Here is a 20388-nt window from a genome sequence, read left to right as displayed (position 1 = left end):
AGGTGCTAGAAGAGACGTATCAGCAGCCACCTTTTATATATTTGTGTGTATGTTTGTTTGTGTGTGTGTGTGTATGTATATATATACTGTATATATATGTACGTATATATATATATATATATATATATACTGTATATATATATGTATATATATATATATATATATATATATATATGTGTGTGTGTGTATATAATCCAACGTCTGCAAGTATATCCGACTTTTCATGAGAGAACTACTTAACAGATTTAGATTGGGTTTTTTCTATAATTTGCTCGAATATTCCAGTTGATTTTGCGACTTCTCTCATTGCACTATGTATCATAATTCACTTGCAGGAGTGATTTATTTGCGCCAATCTGAGGCAGAAGCTACGGGCCGATGGGAGGGGGAATCGTGACATCGGGAGTGGGGAGCCAGGCGGGGCTCCTTTTCACTCATTCACCAGCTTCCATTCAAATCAGTGTACTTCTCTCCATGTTTTGCAGTGTACTTTGCCACCACTTAGTTAGAGATACCTGTTTGTTTATTGATTTTGAAGTTTGTCCTGTTTTACTACTATGCGGGTGGAGCCACATAGTAGTGAATAATGTGTATAATGTGCATGCTGATTGTGCCCAAAATTTTCAGGTAAAAAAAGAATTTCATATATAATATGCACCCAAGAAATATATATATAATATGTACCTTTAGTTATTCAAAATGTTAATAAAATTGCATTTTCTAAACAAAATTTTAAAGTAATAACAATTATAATCATTTTTATTTAAAATGGGTAAATAGGTACATTTAAATTTTTAACAATACTTATAATAACAAGTAGATAAGTACCTATTACTAACAAATAAGATTGTATTTTAAATTGTGTTATTTTTTTTTTTACAAAATCGTCCTATAGGTAATAACAATCATTACCCAATCAAAAATACTGTATGTATCTCTAAATATAGGTATACCTAACTGGAAGAACAATCGTCATCACTATTACTAGTGAGAGGCTCATTTAGTGCTGCCGAATCAATGCAATTGACATAGATACTATCGTAATAAATATCGGCAGCACTATTTTCATCCTCCCACAAAACGTCCTCGCTGCCGTCATGATTATTAGAAACTGAACATTTGAGGAAACCATGTTGAATTATAGACGGTCTACAGATGATCATGGTGCTGATCACATTCGTGTAGCTGATGCGCTTACAGCAACGTTCGCCTAGGAGGATCTCCACTTTTTACAATGACAAGAGGTACAAACCAGATTGCATCGCTCTGCGACTGCCGCTGCTTCCAAAGATGGAAAAAAATCAGCCCTAAAAGAGTTAAAATTATTACCTACTGAAGGAACACAACAACCACCTATTTACTACTATCAAGCCCATTGATTAAGTTGAAATGACCAACTATCCTGCAGTGATATGCGCATGCGGACTGACCGGTTAGTGAAAGATAAGCACTGATGTCTGAAGTGAGAGGAAAGCACTTTAACGCAGCTCCACCCAACATGAAACGGTACAACAGACGGAACCAGTCGCTTTATACACATAACAAATTCAAGTATCTACATTCCTAATGTGCAGACTCATTGAAAATATCTGATTAAAATTATGTCTTGTATATAATGTGCACCCAAATTTTTAGCAAACTGAAATGTGTGAAAATTACATGCATTATACACAAGTTTTTATAGTACATTTAATGTAGGGCTTTATCATACAGATATTACAAAAATATCAGATTAACCTTTACAAACAATTAGGCAAGAGCAGAACAATAACAAGCTAAATATAATTCTCTCTTCTTAATATCCTGCTACTAAGATTAGTCACCAGTGGCTTTTTTCCCCTTGTTTCTAAAAACCTACAGACCTAGGTGAGGTGTTAAGGTTGTCTAAGAAATTAACTTAGAATCCATGGGCAAGTGGCATAATTGGTTTTATATAAATCACAAGTTAGCATGCTACTTAACTATGTCCTACTGTTACATAGAAACCTGCAATGGCACGAAAGAATATTTTTGTCAGGACAATCTGCCCATCAAGACCAGCTAATCTTTTCCAGGTTTGCTGTAGCTGGAGGATGGGGACCCTCTAACTGTCAGATCAAACCTTATTCCTGTCTAGTCACATGCAAAACAACCCAATCTAGTCAAGATTAAAATATGGTAATGCTTCCTGTTTTTGTTTTGGTATATAAAATTTTAGGTTAACATCTCAATCAAACAGTCATCAAACTGGAAACGCAGACACATGTGGCTGTCTTGGAAAAGCATGCAAAGATAAATTGGTGCTGTAGATAGTTACATGTTGCTGTCTCCAATAAGTATAGATAGGTAGATGGACGGATAGATAAAAGTGGCATTTCAAACTCTGGTAAGAGATACGTTGCTTAATGAAATGACAAAAGAGTTGTTACAATGAATGCTGCATGTTGTAAAAGTGAGTAAAAACAGCATATCAGCCATTCCCAAAGCTGTCTCACTCTGCAGCAGTCCTGGTGGCTGCCACCCTCCTCGCAGCTGGCAGCCTAGAGAAATGCTAGAAAAATGTGACAGATATTAATTGGAATTCCACATGAAATCATCTCCAGTATAAATCTATTGCCCTCATGGGTCCAGTTGGGCTTAGTTAACTACTTGTACTCTTTTAATGTAACTCTGCCAAAGATCTAGGAAAATCCCACCAGGAAATCTTAATTTGATCAGAGTGTCTAAGTAACAACATTATTAAAATAAATCTTCACCTTATTTTGTCTCATTTCTTTAAAATATGATAGCAGAATATATATATATTCTTATTATGTAAAGGTCAAGTGAAAGGAAAATTATTTTTTTTTTATGTGGATAAACACACCAGTGGTGGTTTTAATTTTTGTTTTCATCTTAAGCAATATGTACTTTTTGTGTATTGCATTTCTCATTATGCAAAACAGTTTCTGTCATTTGAATGCTGTTTTATAACCGTTGTCTACCAGATCTCCTTTCTGACTATAAGTGTATACAATTGCGGATTTAAACATTTTGAAATTCATTGTTTTTTTATTCATCTGAAACTTGTCTGTTTGCTGTTTTTTGATGCCATGATACATCTACCTGTTCATCCATCTACACATTACTAAACAGACTTAATTCACTTTGGTGGTCAGGTCTATTATGTGAGCAATGGACACAAAACAGAAACATGCAGGGTCAATTTAGAGGCCACAATTAATGAAAATAGAATTAAAATCTGAGTAATCATCCTTCCATTCCTTGTAAAAAAATGCTTAATTTAACTGGGAGCCAAACCCATAGCAGCCTCATATGGCATGAGGCAAGAACAAGGCTGGGATAGGGCACCATTCATGTATACATTGGCACTGACCAATGGACCTAACAGACGTTTCTGACGAGTACTTGCTGTTGCCAGGATATATATTTGACTCCTGTGATCTTGTATTGGAATGGTCAGGTTCAGAAAATTAATGTCTCAATTTAGTTAGATAGGAAACAATACTACTGCATTAGGATCTGCTCAATGGATGGAGACAAAATCACTGGCAAGCCTGCCCAACACTCACTAGCTGTGAGCAATGGTTTGAGGCAGGTGAGAAGAGGAACGTCTGTTGAGTATGTGCATGTGTCAATCGGTATGATTATAAAATGAACAATTATGGAACTCAGAGCAACCCAGCAAAGTCTGGAGAAGGCAGGCTGCACAGTGACACAATAGTAGAACATGACATCAAGAACAATTTCAGGCGAGGACAACTGAGAACATAAAAAAAGGTCAGTTTATGGAAGATAATTCTACATTTGGATCTGTTTGGATTTTAATATGGCAACTGAAGGGTGGTTGGACAGAGTGTAAGCATGAGCCACAAAGCTCACAGAGAACAGAGGTACTGATAGCGTGCTGGCCTCATGGGGTCTCCTATTCTTCACTATGCTGTAAATTTAGTTTGATCAAAGCACTACAAATCTGTGGATTCAGTGGCAATTTACAGAGGGAAAAAAAAGATTAACATAAAAAAGAAAAAGCAGACACGGACTCCTCATATATTGTATTGTCTATTAAACTACACAGCAATTATTATTACTATTACGTTTTCTTTGAACTCCACAGTTCTTAAAGTCTGCAGCTATCATTATGATTATTACTGTCCTTTGTGCAGTTCTAATAGTAATAAGAGGGTGCTATTATTAGTGTTATGTGGATTATTATATAGTTATAAGTTATGCTGTCATAATTTAATGATTACTATAATTATAATAGGTTTTTAGCACCTTTAGTTGCTAAACTGTTCAAGCTTTTCATCTGTCTTTCAATATTTTTGTTTGTCATTTATATAAATAACTTTAAACCAGAGCTAGGTAGAGCAACCCAATTTTCAAGAATGTTTCTTTGTTTTATTAACCATACATTGCTGTAGTTTGGGGTGAGCTAAGTGCTGGTAACAACTGCCTTGATATGGATAGCAGTGCAGAGTCAGAGCAAGAAGACCAGCCCTCAATACCTCTGAATGCACACTCCCACCTCCTCACTGCTGCTGATGCCGATTTGATTTCCTGCCTCTACACTGTGCTTATCTGAGGGTTCATCAGTCAGTGACCACAAATGACCAGTGGCGAAAACCTCCAAGGTTATTCCTCTTTTTATTTTTATTTTATTTTATTGTAGAATTAACTCTTGGCAGCAGCCAGTAGGTCGGCCATGTGGTTCATGCGTACGGGCGCCATTTCTCATCATGATGAAAGAAGAGAAGAGGTGGGACACTAGGGTGGAGAAAAGAAGAGCTGCTCAAGAAGCTGCAAGTGCATCAACCTCTGAGCAAATGCTGAACAAATGCTAAACATGCAGAGAAAGAGTATGAAATCTATGAATGCTCAAGTCAAGTGTATTTATGCAGTGTGCCATTACTGGTTCAGTAATAATTCAAGTGAGAAAAACCTGCTAAATCTTTGAATTATAAAGATAACATTCTCCAACTAACTTAATCCAATTCATGGTCAAAGGGAGTCAGAGCCTATCCTGGTAACATCAGGCGCAAGTCCAGAACCAGCTCTGGATTATATGTCAGTCCCTCATAATGCTAGTAATGAAAAAGTATTTCAAATACATTCTGTTGTTGATTGTTTAATCTTCCAGTAATTTTCCACTTTATCCAGAGCAGGGTTGCCAGGCTTGCTGGAGCCTACCCAGCAAGCATAGGGCACAAGGCAGAAACAATTGTTTAATCACAGTGGCTTTTATTAATATTATATATTTTGAATCCTATATATTTTCTGCAACACTGGCAATATTTTAAACTGTAGAAACTAAATTGGGATACATTTGTCCTAAACCTAATAAAGAAAAAATAATATTCAACCAAATGGAACCTCATGGCAACAATGGTCCTGTTGTTTGTAATTTCAATACTGGTTTCTACCATGTCACCACTGGTGTTGTGTCACATATTGTTGAGTGATCACTGTTTAAGATGGAGTGTGGTATTCTCTGTGTCCAAGATTATGGATAAATTCTCAACAAAATACAAATCTTATTTGAAAGAAGAATCCTTAGCTAGGATTATTTTGCTTGTTTTTCAGCTAACATTTTTGCCTCATGGTTTTTTTTGGGGGGGTTTTGCCATATTTTGCTCCTTTTGCATTGACCTTTTGTTGTTCATCCCTTAAATTGATTTCATTTACTTGGTCCTTTCTTTTATATCTAAAATCATTTGGGGGTTTTTGTGCTCATTCCAAAAATTATGACTATCTCTTTATTGACACAAAAATAGAAATTTTTACTGAATTTATAAAGGCTAAACAACCCAAACATATAAGCAAGCTCTGCTCAGCTGTATTAAATATTGATAAAGAGAGTAAGCCAGTCAGTGTCCAACCCGCTATATCCTAACTACAGGGTCCCAGGGGTCTGCTGGAGCCAATCCCAGCCAACACAGGGTCCCAGGCAGGGCACAAGCCCACCACAGGGCAGACACACATACACGCCAAGCACACGTTAGGGACAATTTAGGATCACCAGTGCACCTAACCTGCATGTCTTTGAACTGTGGGAGGAAACCGGAGCACCCAGAGGAAACCCAAGCAGATATGGGGAGAACATGCAAACTCCACACAGGGAGGACCCGGGAAGTGAACCCGGGTCTCCTTACTGCGAAGCAGCAGCACTACCACTCTGCCACCCTAAAGAGATAGTTGCCTTAGTTATATAATATCATTTTATAAACACATAGTACATAACAGGTAATTCAATAGTAGAAAAAGCTATACACAACTTAAGAACCATTTCGTATACCAACAAAGCACCAGGTTACATAAGCTTAACCTTTAACTTCTTTAACTGCACACTATATTTATATTCACTATGTACAGTATAAATGGCTATAACTGCATTTCTCTTTAGCAAAACCACAACTTTGTTAAGTGTCGGTACCCAAGGAAGATCACTGAGGCCATCAGGTTGGCCTGCCTCTCATAAATTGGTGTTTCATTGAGATTAAAGCCACAGTGAGAAGGTTTCAACAGTGAGTGTGATGTTGGAGCAGACACTCATCCCACTAAACGAATTGACGACTGCCTATAAATACCATGCTCAAACACTAAATTACTGAAAACATAAATACATAAATAAATCAAATGAATGGAATAATTAAATATCTGTTAATGCAGTCATAATAAAAAATACAAGAATGCTTCTAAAGTGTCACTATCATTAAAATAAGTTAACACAGCTTACCACATAAAGAATGTTTCTGCACTTGGCGTCTAGCAAGCCAAAAGTTCTACTTCCTGTCATTAAAGTGCTTTCAACTTTTGTGAAGCAGCAACATTTCCATACAGCTTCTTCCTCCTTTTTTATTCTCTTTCTGTCCTTCTCATCTTCCCTTCAAACCATGCTAAATACCTGGCCACCACCAACTGATGAAACAGAACCCCAGGAATACAACAACTGCCACCCACCATGGCAAGTGGGAAAGAAAACCACAAGCCACATTTCACTCCTGCATGAGCCCAACTTCTCCACAAGCCCTTTGAGTTCAAAATTTCTCCATTTGAAAAAAGAAAAAAAAGAACAGCGACTTCAAGAAAGAATAAAGAAAGAGAACACAACTGCTTACCCAGATGTTAATTTTTTTTTCCCACTGCCTGTCCGTTCACTTTAGCTGTGTACATTGAAGCCATCAATCTATTATTAAGGTCTACAGCAATGAAATAAAGTAAAAGGATGTAACAATCGGTCATGAAAAGCAAAGAACAAATAACGTTAAACAGAATGTGAGAACATTTGGAGGGAAGTTTGAGTTTCTCTCGTAGTAATTCCGGACACTTCTAGATAGATAGATAGATACTTTAGTAATCCCAAGGGGAAATTCATATATATATTATTTTTTTTAGATAGATACTAGTGTACAGTTCCCTGTGCTGGCGAATATTACGGAGCTGCCAGGGTTTCATCCCTGAGTCTAGTGTTTTCGCCTTGCATTCATTTATTTTATCATCTTTAGTTAGTTAATTCTGTCAATTGTTTTCCATGTCTTTTGTACACTGAGGTCCTATTAGTAGAGGTGTTATTAACCATATTTTTCCCCTGATTTTGGTTTGGATTGGTTTCTTGAATTTTGAAAATCTGATTTTTTTTTGTTATAGAAAGCACTCTTGCCCAAGTTATTCTGGATTTTTCCCTGGGCTATAAAACATAATCTACATTAATTGGGTTACAAGGGATCACAATTCTTGGAGTTACCGGTAAGTCTTTTCAAAAGATCAGTTACCAGGTATTTCAATGATGCTTTATTTAAACAGTTCCTGAAGTATATTCTTAATGTATAGATGTGTTCTTTCCCTCATGATTGTGGAAAGGAGCTCTTACCCAGAGCCCATTGCCTAATTGAAAAATGTATGCCTTTTAAAGACTCGAATCTGAAGCTAAGAATGATTATATAAAGAAAATTTGGAAAATTGCTTTAATCACATCTAGCAGTCCAATTGGCATTTTTTTAATGAAAGGCGCAGCTCTTTGAAATCATGCTTTGATTACTGTGAGCACCTACATAACTTAATTAGAAATAAAAACAATGATGAATGGAAAATAGCTTTCACTACTACAACTACTACTACTATTATTGCGACTACAGGACAATTTAATAATAATAAAAATACATTTTATTTATATAGATGGGTCTCACTTTACGGTTGTCTTGGGTAATAACAATTTTGCACATATTGATGAGCATTTAAAACCCCTAAATTTGTCTTTTCAACTGAACTCACAGTTAATTTTCATCTATTGACTTTCATTTTTTACTAATGAATGAAGCAAAGTAGGTTTGACAGCAATGACTATATAGCAGCGATCATCAATGGTGAGGAATAGTCCTGCACTACATACTGTATTCATAGCTGCAGAATAAGCTCAGTTACAAATAAGCAATCAGGTCAGCTAGCGTTTTAGCTTAATGGTAAAAACTGCTGCTTGTAATTCCCATTGTCCTAACTATGCAGGACATACCCTATGGGGTGAGGGTGGAAGTGACATAGTTATTGATTGAAGACCTCATGTCTATGCTGAGGGATCAGTTGTTAATTAGTGGTGGGCTTTTAGTCATCATTATGTCTTTTCTTACTGTATGAGGTGCTGTATCATTTATAGAAACTGTAGAATGTATAAGCATAAAGTCAACATGCTGTACATTGTAAGTGCCACACAGGATGGGCAGGCATCCTGACCAGGAAAGTGGAAGATTCCTTACCTGGATGAGAGGCCTCAAGTGGGCAGATAGGCATCCTGTCCTAAAGAGAGAGAGGTGCTTTACCCAAACGAGACTCTCCAGGTGGAGGGCTGGACATATCAGCTAAAGAAGAGGAAAGTTCCTTACACAGATGGGAAGATCCAGGCAGATGGACAGGCATCCTGACCAGATATATTTGTAGTACCTTCCCTGACCAGGATGGAAGGGAAGGACATGGAAGAATTGGCTCTAAGGGATGTTTGTTTCCCCAGGATGTTATATGGCTGCAGCCTTGGATATCGGTACTAGAACATTACAACACTCTAGACGAGAGCAGTCCATTCAATCCAACAAAGCTCGGCAGTCCTATCCACTTATTTCTTCCAAAAAAACATAGAGTCAAATTTTGAAAGTCCCTAACGTCTTACTGTCTGCCACACTACTTGGTAGCTTATTCCAAGTGTCTATTGTTCTTTGTGTAAAGAAAAACTTCCTAATGTTTGTGCGAAATTTACCATTAACAAGTTTCCAACTGTGTCCCGTGTTTTTGATGAACTAATTTTAACATAACAGCCTCGATCCACTTTACTAATTCCTTTCATAATTTTCTTCAATTCATTTTACTTCAATCATGTCACCTCTTAATCTTCCTTTGTTTAAACTGTACAGTATATGCTCGGCTCTTTTAATCTTTCCTCATAATTCAACCTCTGTAGCCCTGGAATCGGCCTAGTCGCTCTTTTCTGGACCTTTTCTAGCGCTGCTATGTCCTTTTTGTAGCCTGGAGACCAAAACTGCACACAGTACTCAAGATGAGGCCTCACCAGTGCACTATAAAGGTTGAGCATAACCTCCTTGGACTTGTACTCCACAGATCATGCTATATAACCTAACATTCTGTTAGCCTTCTTAATGACCTCTGAACACTGTCAGGAAGTTGATAGATCCTAAATCCTTCTCATAAGGTTTACTCTCGATTTTCCAACCCCCCATTGTGTATTCAAATCTAACATTTTTACTTCCTATGTGTAATACTTTACATTTACTGACATTAAATTTAATTTGTCACAAATCTACTCAAGCCTGTTTGTTTTCTTTCTCAAAATTTAATTTCTTCTTCTTTCGGCTGCTCCTTAACTTAAATGGTATAACTAAGATCTGCTACAGAAGGAGTAGCACATTAAAAATAGCTTTCCTTAATGCTAGAAGTATCAAAAGTAAGGTAAGTGAGTTGGAGTTGTATGTAGCAGAGCATAATTATGATATTATAGCAATAATGGAAACCAGGATAAATAACAAAGATGAGGGTGAGTGTAACATAGAGGGTTATCCATTTTTTAGGAAGGATAAACAGAACAGAAAAGGAGGTGGGGTTGCTGTTTATGCAAAATAGGATTTAAATGTAAGACCTCTTCAGTTGGATGATGAGCCCCATCTTAGTGAGGACTTGTGGCTTTGCCTGTAAAATATTAGGGAAACAGGTCTTATTTTAGGAGTGTGTTATAGACCACCCAATTCAGACAGTAATTTCAACACACATCTTTTTAGTAATATCAAAAAGGCAAGTTTACAGGGAGATGTTATAGTCACGGGGGACTTTAATTATCCAAATATTAACTGGGATAACCTTGCAGGTGGAGGAGCACAAGAGTTTTTAGAAGTAATCCACGACTGTTTTTTAACACAGCATGTTAAAGCACCAACACGAGGTGAAGCCTGTCTGGATTTAGTATTCTGTAATAATGAGGATAGAATTGAGGGTGTGGAGGTGATTGAACCACTAGTGTAATAGTAATACCATAATGTAATAATAATTCTCAGTATTTTGTAAGTCTAAAATGCAAAGACTAAAATTGTTAAGTTGAACTTTGGTAGGGTGACAATGTCTAAGTAGGATACACTGGAATAAGCTTTTAAGTGAGAAGACAGTCAAGGAGCAGTGGAACAGGTTTAAAAATGTTTTAACATGTAATGCAGGACAGATACATACCGAAATTTGGAATTAATAGGAAACTAAAAAAATCTCCACGGTGGATTAATAAAGATTTAAAAAAGAAGTTGCCAAAGAAAAAACTGCTTTATAAGGCATATAAGACTAATGACTGCAAAGTGAATTGTAGAGCGTATGAGAACATGCGGGCAACCATTAAGATGGATATCAGGGAGGCTAAAAGACAGTTGGTGAGGAATATAGCAGATAAGGTGAAAGAAGACCCTAAGAGATTCTTTCAGTATTTTAGTAGTAAAAGAACAGTCAAGGAGGAGGTCAAGTGCATCAAGAATAGTAAAGGGGAATTAAAAGATACAGACAGTGAAATAGCGGATGCCCTAAAGTAACATTTTTCTGATATGTTTACAAGTGAGCAAGTTGATAACCTCCCAGAGGTAAACACGACTACTAAGGAGGTACTCAGGGATTTGGAAATTGTAGCGGGTGAAGTGCTGCTCAGATTAAATAAGCTGAAATCAAACAAATCGCCAGGACCAGACAATATTTAGCCTCATGTTCTTAAGGAGGCTAGTGAGTACATTGTGGAGATTTTCCCAACTAACAAACATCTCACACAAAACAAAGTGTTGGGGACCATCCACATATATTGTCCTTCGGATAAAGTAGCAAAATAAATGATCAAAATGTGACCAAATAGGTAACAGTTGACAAAATTTTTCATTCAAAGTGGCGTTTATATACAGAAATGTATTATGGGAAAAGGAAATGGTTGGCAGGAAGTGACGTGGCAACAGGAAGTGGAAACAACGTCATTTGATGAAAACCGGAAGTGATTTCTTTTTGAAGTGTCGGAAGTGATGTCCGTTCATGTGACCGGAAGTGATGTTGTGTCTGCCATTTTGGAAGCTGGAAATGTTAGTGATTAATTATTCTCGGCTTTTCTGTGGAGAGAAGAGATTCCAGTAAGCACCACGTGACAACCCTTCATCTCGCGATGTTTCACTCACCTTTAGGCTTTCTGACTGCCTCCTAATCGCATGTGTGTGACATGACCCCCACCCCCCTATATTTTAGAGGGTTTAATTTTTTAATTTAATTTAGAACACAAGGACATATTTTAAAGTCAGATATTTTATTGAGATTTTGTTTTTTGATGACATGAAGAAACCTGAACCAGAAAACATTTTACCTAAAGAAAAACTCCTGGCATCAACATTTGTTTGTTTGTTGATGGACATATTTATTTAAATTAGTAAAGGAAGCACAATGCGATTGAGTCTTGGAAATGAACTACATGGTACCCTAAGTGTAATCAAACTGGTTTCCTTTGGTGCATGGGTCATTACACTCTGGCCAAACTGTATAGTAAAGCAAGTAAATGCAATTTCCTATAAATTGCCACTGCCAAATTCATACAGAATTCCATTTTTCCCTATTTCAATAACATCCTGATCAAGTTGTACCATATGTTACTTCTTAAACATTTTTCAAATCAGTTCTTAGTAGTTGAGTGACTATTAAGATTTTCATTTTTACAGTTACCTTAACCAGTTAATCTTAATCTTGGCCTCTTTAGGCTTTAGTCTGAGGTAATTTTATAAAATGCTTTTTTAATATTCAATGCAGTCAAACTCATAACTAAATAAGCTACATTTAAATGTTCCTACCCATTAGCAATAGTGTCCTCATTATCCTTAATCCCACTAGGCCTTTTAATAGAGAATCATCTGAAAACACTGTATATGATCCCTCTAGAGACATTTCCACATGCTGACCAAATTATTCTTTGTTGAGCAATTAAGAGATCTTGGTGTTTTACAAACCTTAACTTGTAATCCTTAGTTATCTTCAAACATAAAAGAGGTCTTGCAGAATAGAAAAGGATTCTCTTGAAACCTGCCACCCTGACACTTACATGGACATGTTTTTGCTGTCATTCCATTGTTGTAGAGACGGGCCATTGATGCCTGATTTGTTTGTAAGTTTTATTGGCACCCCTATTAATGTCTATGATATTTAAACTCTATAGAACTTAAAAATGACAGGAAAAATGTTTTGACCTATCCACATATTTGGTTGACTAGTAACTATTTTATCCAAATTGGCCATGAGGCTTGCTAATGTGTGAAGGGCTTCTTTCAAGGTCAAAAAATCTCCTAGCTTGGCTTTTGCAGCAACTTTACTTGAACTAAAAGCATGGATGAGTTAAAATGTAAGCCTAAATACCGAGAGGATTAGATTCAAGCGCCCACAGCCCACTTCAACGGTTTATGTGGGAAGGAATAAAAAAAAAAAAGCCAAGTATGCTGTGCCTGTTGTTGCCAGAATTGAAATGAAGTGTGGAAAGTGATCAAATATGGCTGCAGGAAACATATATGCAAAATGGAGCCACTTGCAGTTCCTGCTGAGCCTTGTTTTACTGTTGCTGCAGACTGTGGCAGGGCTAGGTGAAAAAAAAGAAGTATCACAATGCTGAAGAAGAAATTAGTTTATTTTAAGGGTCAAGGAAGCAGTTGGACATAGTGAGAATGATGGTGCAAAGGCAATTTTGTGTACTTTTGACATTAACCACCTATAGAATGTTATATATATGTGTGTGTGTGTCTGTATACTGTGTGTGTGTGTGTGTGTGTGTGTGTGTATATATATATATATATATATAATATTTATATACAGTATTTAATATATATAGACATCTCTCTCTCTCTCTCTCTCTCTCTCTCTCTCTATATATATATATATATATATATGTATGTATATGTATGTATGTATATATATATGTATGTATATATATATGTATGTATGTATATATGTATGTATGTATATATATATGTATGTATGTATATATATATGTATGTATGTATATGTATGTATGTATGTATATATATATGTATGTATGTATGTATGTATATGTATATATATATATATAGTGTGTATATATATATATATACTGCTCAAAAGAATTAAAGGAACACTGTTTTAATCAGAGTATAGCATAAAGTCAATGAAACTTATGGGATATTAATCTGGTCAGTTAAGTAGCAGAGGGGGTTGTTAATCAGTTTCAGCTGCTGTGGTGTTAATGAAATTAACAACAGATGCACTAAAGGGGCAACAATGAGATGACCCCCAAAACAGGAATGGTTTAACAGGTGGAGGCCACTGACATTTTTCCCTCCTCATCTTTTCTGACTGTTTCTTCACTAGTTTTGCATTTGGCTACAGTCAGTGTCACTACTGGTAGCATGAGGCGATACCTGGACCCTACAGAGGTTGCACAGGTAGTCCAACTTCTCCAGGATGGCACATCAATACGTGTCATTGCCAGAAGGTTTGCTGTGTCTCCCTGCACAGTCTCAAGGGCATGGAGGAGATTCTAGGAGACAAGCAGTTACTCTAGGAGAGCTGGAGAGGGCCATAGAAGGTCCATAACCCATCAGCAGGACTAGTATCTGCTCCTTTGGGCAAGGAGGAACAGGATGAGCACTGCCAGAGCCCTACAAAATGACCTCCCGCAGGCCAGTGGTGTGAATGTCTCTGACCAAACAACCAGAAAGACTTCATGAGGGTGACCCAAGGGCCCCATGTCCTCTAATGGGCCCTGAGCTCACTGCCCAGCAGCATGCAGCTCGATTGGCATTCGCCATAGAATACCAGAATTGGCAGATGCACCACTGGTGCCCTGTGCTTTTTACAGATGAGAGCAGGTTCACCCTGAGCACGTGACAGAAGTGAAAGGGTCTGGAGAAGCCATGGAGAACATTATGCTAACTGTAACATCATTCAGCATGAGCAGTTTGGTGGTGGGTTAATGATTGTCTGGGGAGGCATATCCATGGAGGGTCACACAGACCGCTACAGGCTTGACAAAGGCATCTTGGCTGCCATTAGGTATCAGGATGAAATCCTTGGACCCATTGTCAGACCCTATGCTGGTACAGTGGCTCCTGGTGCACGACAATTCCTGGTCTCATGTGGTGAGAGTATGCAGGCAGTTCCTGGAGGATGAAGGAATTGATACCATTGACTGGCCACCACACTTTCCTGACCTAAATCCAATAGAACACCTCTGGGACATTATGTTTTGGTCCATCCAATGCCACCAGGTTGCACCTCAGACTGTCCAGGAGCTCAGTGATGCCCTGGTCCAGATCTGGGAGGAGATCCCCACAACACCATCTGTCATCTCATTAGAAGCATGCACCGATGTTGTCAGGCATGTATACAAGAACATAGGGGCCATACAAAGTGCTGCGTACAATTTTGAGTTGCTGCAATTAAATTTTGGCAAAATGGACTAGCCAAAATGGACTAGCCACATAATTTTTTCACTGTGATTTTTGGGTGTCTTTGAATTCAGGGCTCTGTAGGTTAATCATTTTCATTTCCATCAAACGATGTGGCATCCTTTCGTTCCTAACACATTATCCAGTCTATATCAGTATAGATATCCAGGAGGATTTCTTTTTCCCATTGAGATCTGATGTGTTTTCAAAGTGTTCCTTTAATTTTTTGAGCAGTTTATATGTTTAAATATATTATGGTAGGCAGCTGGGGATCCTGCCCAGCAAAAACGCATAGAAGGACCGGGAGAGGGACAATACCTCCCCTCGACCACGAGAGGGTAGCCACCCTTGTGGCCATGGGTTCGGAGCTTAGAAGCTTAACCTTGTTGGGGCCTCTGGCCACCCCCAGGGGGCACCCACATAGATCCGGATACAAATGCAGGTACACCTGGGGTGCTTCCAGGTGCTCATGCAGCACTTCTGCCACACTAGGAAGTGCTGCAGGGAGGTTATCACGGAGCACCTGGAGCATATCCGGGTGCATTACAAAAGGATCCGCCTCACTCCATTCGGGAAGTCGGAGCTGGGTGAAAAGAAGATAGAAGAGAGAAAGAAGGGACTGATTATTTGGCTTAAGGAATAATATGGTAAATGGCCTGTATTTGATATAGCACCTAACTAGAGTTCAAGAACCCCCCTAGGCGCTTTACAACACAACAGTCATTCACCCATTCACACACACATTCATACACTGGTGATGATAAGCTACTATGTAGCCACAGCTGCCCTGGGGCACACTGACCAGCAGGCAAGGTAGGTTAAGTGTCTTGCCCAAGGACACAACAGCTGCATTCTCATGCCGGGAGCCAGGATCGAACCTGTGACCCTCCGATTGCTGGACCACCCGCTCTACCGACTGAGCTACTGCTGCCCCTTATAAACTTATGTGATTTTGTGTCATCCAGTGTCAGTGTGTCATCACTTACGGATGACGCTGCAGTTGTAACCCACTGGGCTGGCTACTTTGAGCAGTTGTTTAACACTAGAATTACCAGAGCCTACGAAAAAACTCGTAATTCCGTCCCACCTTAAACTGCTTCTTAAATCCCTTCACACCTCTCCGCCAGCGCCTTTGTCTTCTAAATGTGCTGATAAAGAGAAGCTCGAGCAGCCGCTATTCCATCCCCCACCAATTTAGAACGCGCACGAACTTCTCTCAGCTCAGGCCTTGATTGAGTATCTGGGAGTGAAGTGGAGTTTTAGAGTGGAAATAATAGATCGTTGTTTGGAACACACGCATTTCATGTCTGTTCCGTTTCTACAGTAATCTGTGTCAACACATTGTTAAAACAGAAACGTTTTTTATATTCTAGTAGTAGATGACAAAATGTAGGCATAAACTGTATAATGTATGAAGCCTGAAGTCCAAATAGCAAAGAAACATTTTCACAAGAATAACACAATTGCGCTTTTATTCAAAAATATAACTGCAGAAACAAAGAGCCGCCTAAACATGTGACATTGACACCACTTTATTGTAACTGCCTCCGTGGCTCAATAGACTCACCCCCCGCTTGGGAATCAAAAGGTCACGAGTTCGATCCTGTGCTCCTCCGTTTTGAGAAGTAAACTGCTCTTAGTCTTACTGTTTTAAAATAAAAGCATACATTTGATTTCAGTATGTAACAGCCGGTGCAATTTATGATCCTTGTAAAGGCTAGCTTTTTTTTTTTAATTCACTTTTCATTCTCTCAGTCGCGTTCAGAATCAATCCATACAACCCCATCTGACACAGCTGTTTTCACTAAAGACGCGCTATAGCTCTGCAGTGTACCACGATGCATACTAACGCCAAACACCCTCAACCCAGGAACATATATTGGTGTAAAAGTATAACAAAAGTGCACTTTTATTCAAGTGCACTTTTTCCATCGCCTTTTCCTGTAAGAAGCAATGTACACACTTCTCTCTATGCTGTGGTTTCCATTACACACCTGAAAGAAAGAGACAATACATGTGAAAATATCCAGCATACAGCAACATGCGGGACTGGCAGGAACACTCAATAAAACTGAATAAAAAGAAAATCAAGTGACGGTGAGATACGAAGAAGGCAGCTTCGCCAGCGTCTGTGTGTCAGAACCGGGTGGGGGGGCGTTAGTATGCATCGTGGTACAACGCAGAGCTATAGCGCGTCTGTATTCTGTTTCTTGCTTTCTTTTTTCTTCGGTTATACAGGTAGTTTTGAATAAAAGTGCACTTGTTTTGTTTGCGAAATGAAGTGTCTGCGTGCACTTTTCGTGGCATTACACGTGTATTTTTGAGCATGCCCGTTTGAGCAGTATAAAAGTATTGAAAAGTATAACAAAACAACGGGCAGATGGGGAGTGTCTGATGATTGCATATAGCGCCGAACTTACTGCTCTTTACTATTCTCTCCTCTGCGTGCCCGGAGTACAAAAGAAACAGAATACAGACGCGCTATAGCTCTGCGTTGTACCACGATGCATACTAACGCCCCCCCACCCGGTTCTGACACACAGACGCTGGCGAAGCTGCCTTCTTCGTATCTCACCGTCACTTGATTTTCTTTTTATTCAGTTTTATTGAGTGTTCCTGCCAGTCCCCGCATGTTGCTGTATGCTGGATATTTTCACATGTATTGTCTCTTTCTTTCAGGTGTGTAATGGAAACCACAGCATAGAGAGAAGTGTGTACATTGCTTCTTACAGGAAAAGGCGATGGAAAAGTGCACTTGAATAAAAGTGCACTTTTGTTATACTTTTACACCAATATATGTTCCTGGGTTGAGGGTGTTTGGCGTTAGTATGCATCGTGGTACACTGCAGAGCTATAGCGCGTCTTTAGTGAAAACAGCTGTGTCAGATGGGGTTGTATGGATTGATTCTGAACGCGACTGAGAGAATGAAAAGTGAATTAAAAAAAAAAAGCTAGCCTTTACAAGGATCATAAATTGCACCGGCTGTTACATACTGAAATCAAATGTATGCTTTTATTTTAAAACAGTAAGACTAAGAGCAGTTTACTTCTCAAAACGGAGGAGCACAGGATCGAACTCGTGACCTTTTGATTCCCAAGCGGGGGGTGAGTCTATTGAGCCACGGAGGCAGTTACAATAAAGTGGTGTCAATGTCACATGTTTAGGCGCTCTTTGTTTCTGCAGTTATATTTTTGAATAAAAGCGCAATTGTGTTATTCTTGTGAAAATGTTTCTTTGCTATTTGGACTTCAGGCTTCATACATTATACAGTTTATGCCTACATTTTGTCATCTACTACTAGAATATAAAAAAACGTTTCTGTTTTAACAATGTGTTGACACAGATTACTGTAGAAACGAACAGACATGAAATGCGTGTGTTCCAAACAACGATCTATTATTTCCACTCTAAAACTCCACTTCACTCCCAGATACTCAATCAAGGCCTGAGCTGAGAGAAGTTCGTGCGCGTTCTAAATTGGTGGGGGGATGGAATAGCCGGCTGCTCCGAGCTTCTCTTTATCAGCACATTTAGAAGACAAAGGGCTGGCGGAGAGGTGTGAAGGGATTTAAGAAGCAGTTTAAGGTGGGACGGAATTACGAGTTTTTCGTAGGCTCTGGTAATTCTAGTGTTAAAGCTGATCCTCTGGCTAGGATGTTGCATATCTCTGGATCCACGGTTCTTGAGGCTGATCCTCCGATTAGCTGTGAACCATCCAATCTCACTGAGATTGCACAGGTGGTGAACCAGCTGAGGGGGGGAAAGGCTGCAGGGATCTGCGGTATCCAGGGTGAACTTCTCCAGGCTGGTGGTAAGCCTGTCCTCCTGGCATTGCAAGCAATCTTTACTTTCATTTGGGAGACTGGCATCTTCCCAGTTGACTGGAAAATGGAACTTGTCGTCCCTATCTGAAAAGGGAAGGGTGATCGCCTGGATTGCAGCAACTACAAGGGGATAACACTGCTCTCGGTGCAGGGTAAGATCCTTGCTAGGGTTGCCCTCAATAGGATCAACGATCACTTGCTCACATACCAGCGACCGGAACAGTCTGGTTTTACTCCTAAGAAGTCCACCATCGACTGCATCCTGGCACTGAGGGTGGCTGTGGGGGATCTGTTGGTGAAGAAAGATTCACAGATCTTGACTTTGCTGACGATGCTGTGATCTTCGTGGAGTCAATGGAGGCTCTGATCAGGGTGCTTGAGAGACTGAGTGAGGAGTCTGAGTGTCTGGGCTTGCAAGTGTCCTGGATAAAAACCAAGATCCAGGCCTTTAATGCCCTCTTGGGCACAGCCATCAGCAGTGTGTCTGTTTGCGGAGAGAGTGTCGACGTTGTCGAGAGGTTTACTTACCTTGGCAGTGACATTCATGTCTCTGGTGACTCTTCCTATGAAGTCAGTAGACAGACTGGGAGAAGATGAGGGTCATGAGGTCGCTGGAAAGGGGTGTGTGGTGCTCTTGATGTCTATGCAAATAGACAACAGGTCCAAGTCTTTAGAGTCCTGGTGCTTCCTGTCTTGCTATATGGTTGTGAGACATGGACGCTATCCAGTGACCTGAGACGAAGACTGGACTCCATTGGTACTGTGTCTCTCTGGAAAATCCTTGGGTACCGTTAGTTTGACTTTGTGTCGAATGAGCGATTGCTCATGGAGTCCCGAATGAGGCACATTACCTGCATTGAGAGGAAGCGTCAGTTTTGGCACTACGGCCATGTGGAGCATTGCCCCGAGAGTGACCCGGCACGTAAGATCCTTATTGTTGGGGACCTGAGTGGCTGAACCAGGCCAAGGGGTTGTCCACGTAGCTGCAGCAGATAGAGGGTAATCTTTGGAGGGTGGAACTGGACCACTTGTCTGCCTGGGGGCTTGCCAACCGGGATCCCGAGTTTTTTCTTAGTGTAGTGGGTGCAGCAATGCACTGTACCAGTGCATGCTCCCCAACTTGACATGACTGATTTTGGATATTTGGTATCTGTCTGTCTGTGTACGGGGGCTGAACTTCCAAAATCTATCTATCTATCTATCTATCTATCTATCTAGATACTGTAGATAGATTCCTGTATAGTGTATATATAGTGTAAACAAGGCGCTATATAGCGCCCGACCCGGCACAGAATACGCCGAGGCACGTGTTCACACTCAAGGATCTTTTATTTTGTTTCTTCAGCCTTGTGACATGTCTTCCCCGTGCCACACAGCCCAAACACAGTCACAAGCACAAAACCCAAACACAACCAAACACTTTCCTGCTCCACCACTCCTCCCAGGCAACCTCGTCCTCTTCCTCCCGATTCTGGCCTTGATTGCTGTGAGGCAGGCCCTTTTATACCCCACCCGGAAGTGATCCAGGTGCCTGACCAGCTGGTCTTAATTGCACCTCCGGGTGGGGCTGATAAACCGTCCAGTGTGGTGGCTGGTTCTCTGCAGCACCCCCTAGCGG

The 20388-nt window shown here is 39.6% G+C and overlaps 1 protein-coding gene across 4 annotated transcripts in view; it reads left to right on the top strand.

Annotated features, from left to right (window-relative positions):
* Positions 1–20388, top strand: part of LOC120533188 (SPHK1 interactor, AKAP domain containing) — a 483572-nt gene that overhangs the window by 20090 nt on the left and 443094 nt on the right. For 2 of the 4 annotated variants that reach the window (XM_039759966.1, XM_039759930.1), the window contains exon 2: positions 7627–7725. The exons of the other annotated variants lie outside the window; for them this stretch is intronic. The gene's annotated coding sequence lies outside the window, so the exon portion shown is untranslated. The remainder of the gene's footprint in view (positions 1–7626; positions 7726–20388) is intronic. 4 annotated transcript variants of the gene reach the window in all.

Source organism: Polypterus senegalus, chromosome 1, assembly GCF_016835505.1.
Source record: "Polypterus senegalus isolate Bchr_013 chromosome 1, ASM1683550v1, whole genome shotgun sequence".
NCBI classification, from domain to species: domain Eukaryota; kingdom Metazoa; phylum Chordata; class Cladistia; order Polypteriformes; family Polypteridae; genus Polypterus; species Polypterus senegalus.
This window is presented reverse-complemented; position numbering and strand designations above follow the sequence as displayed.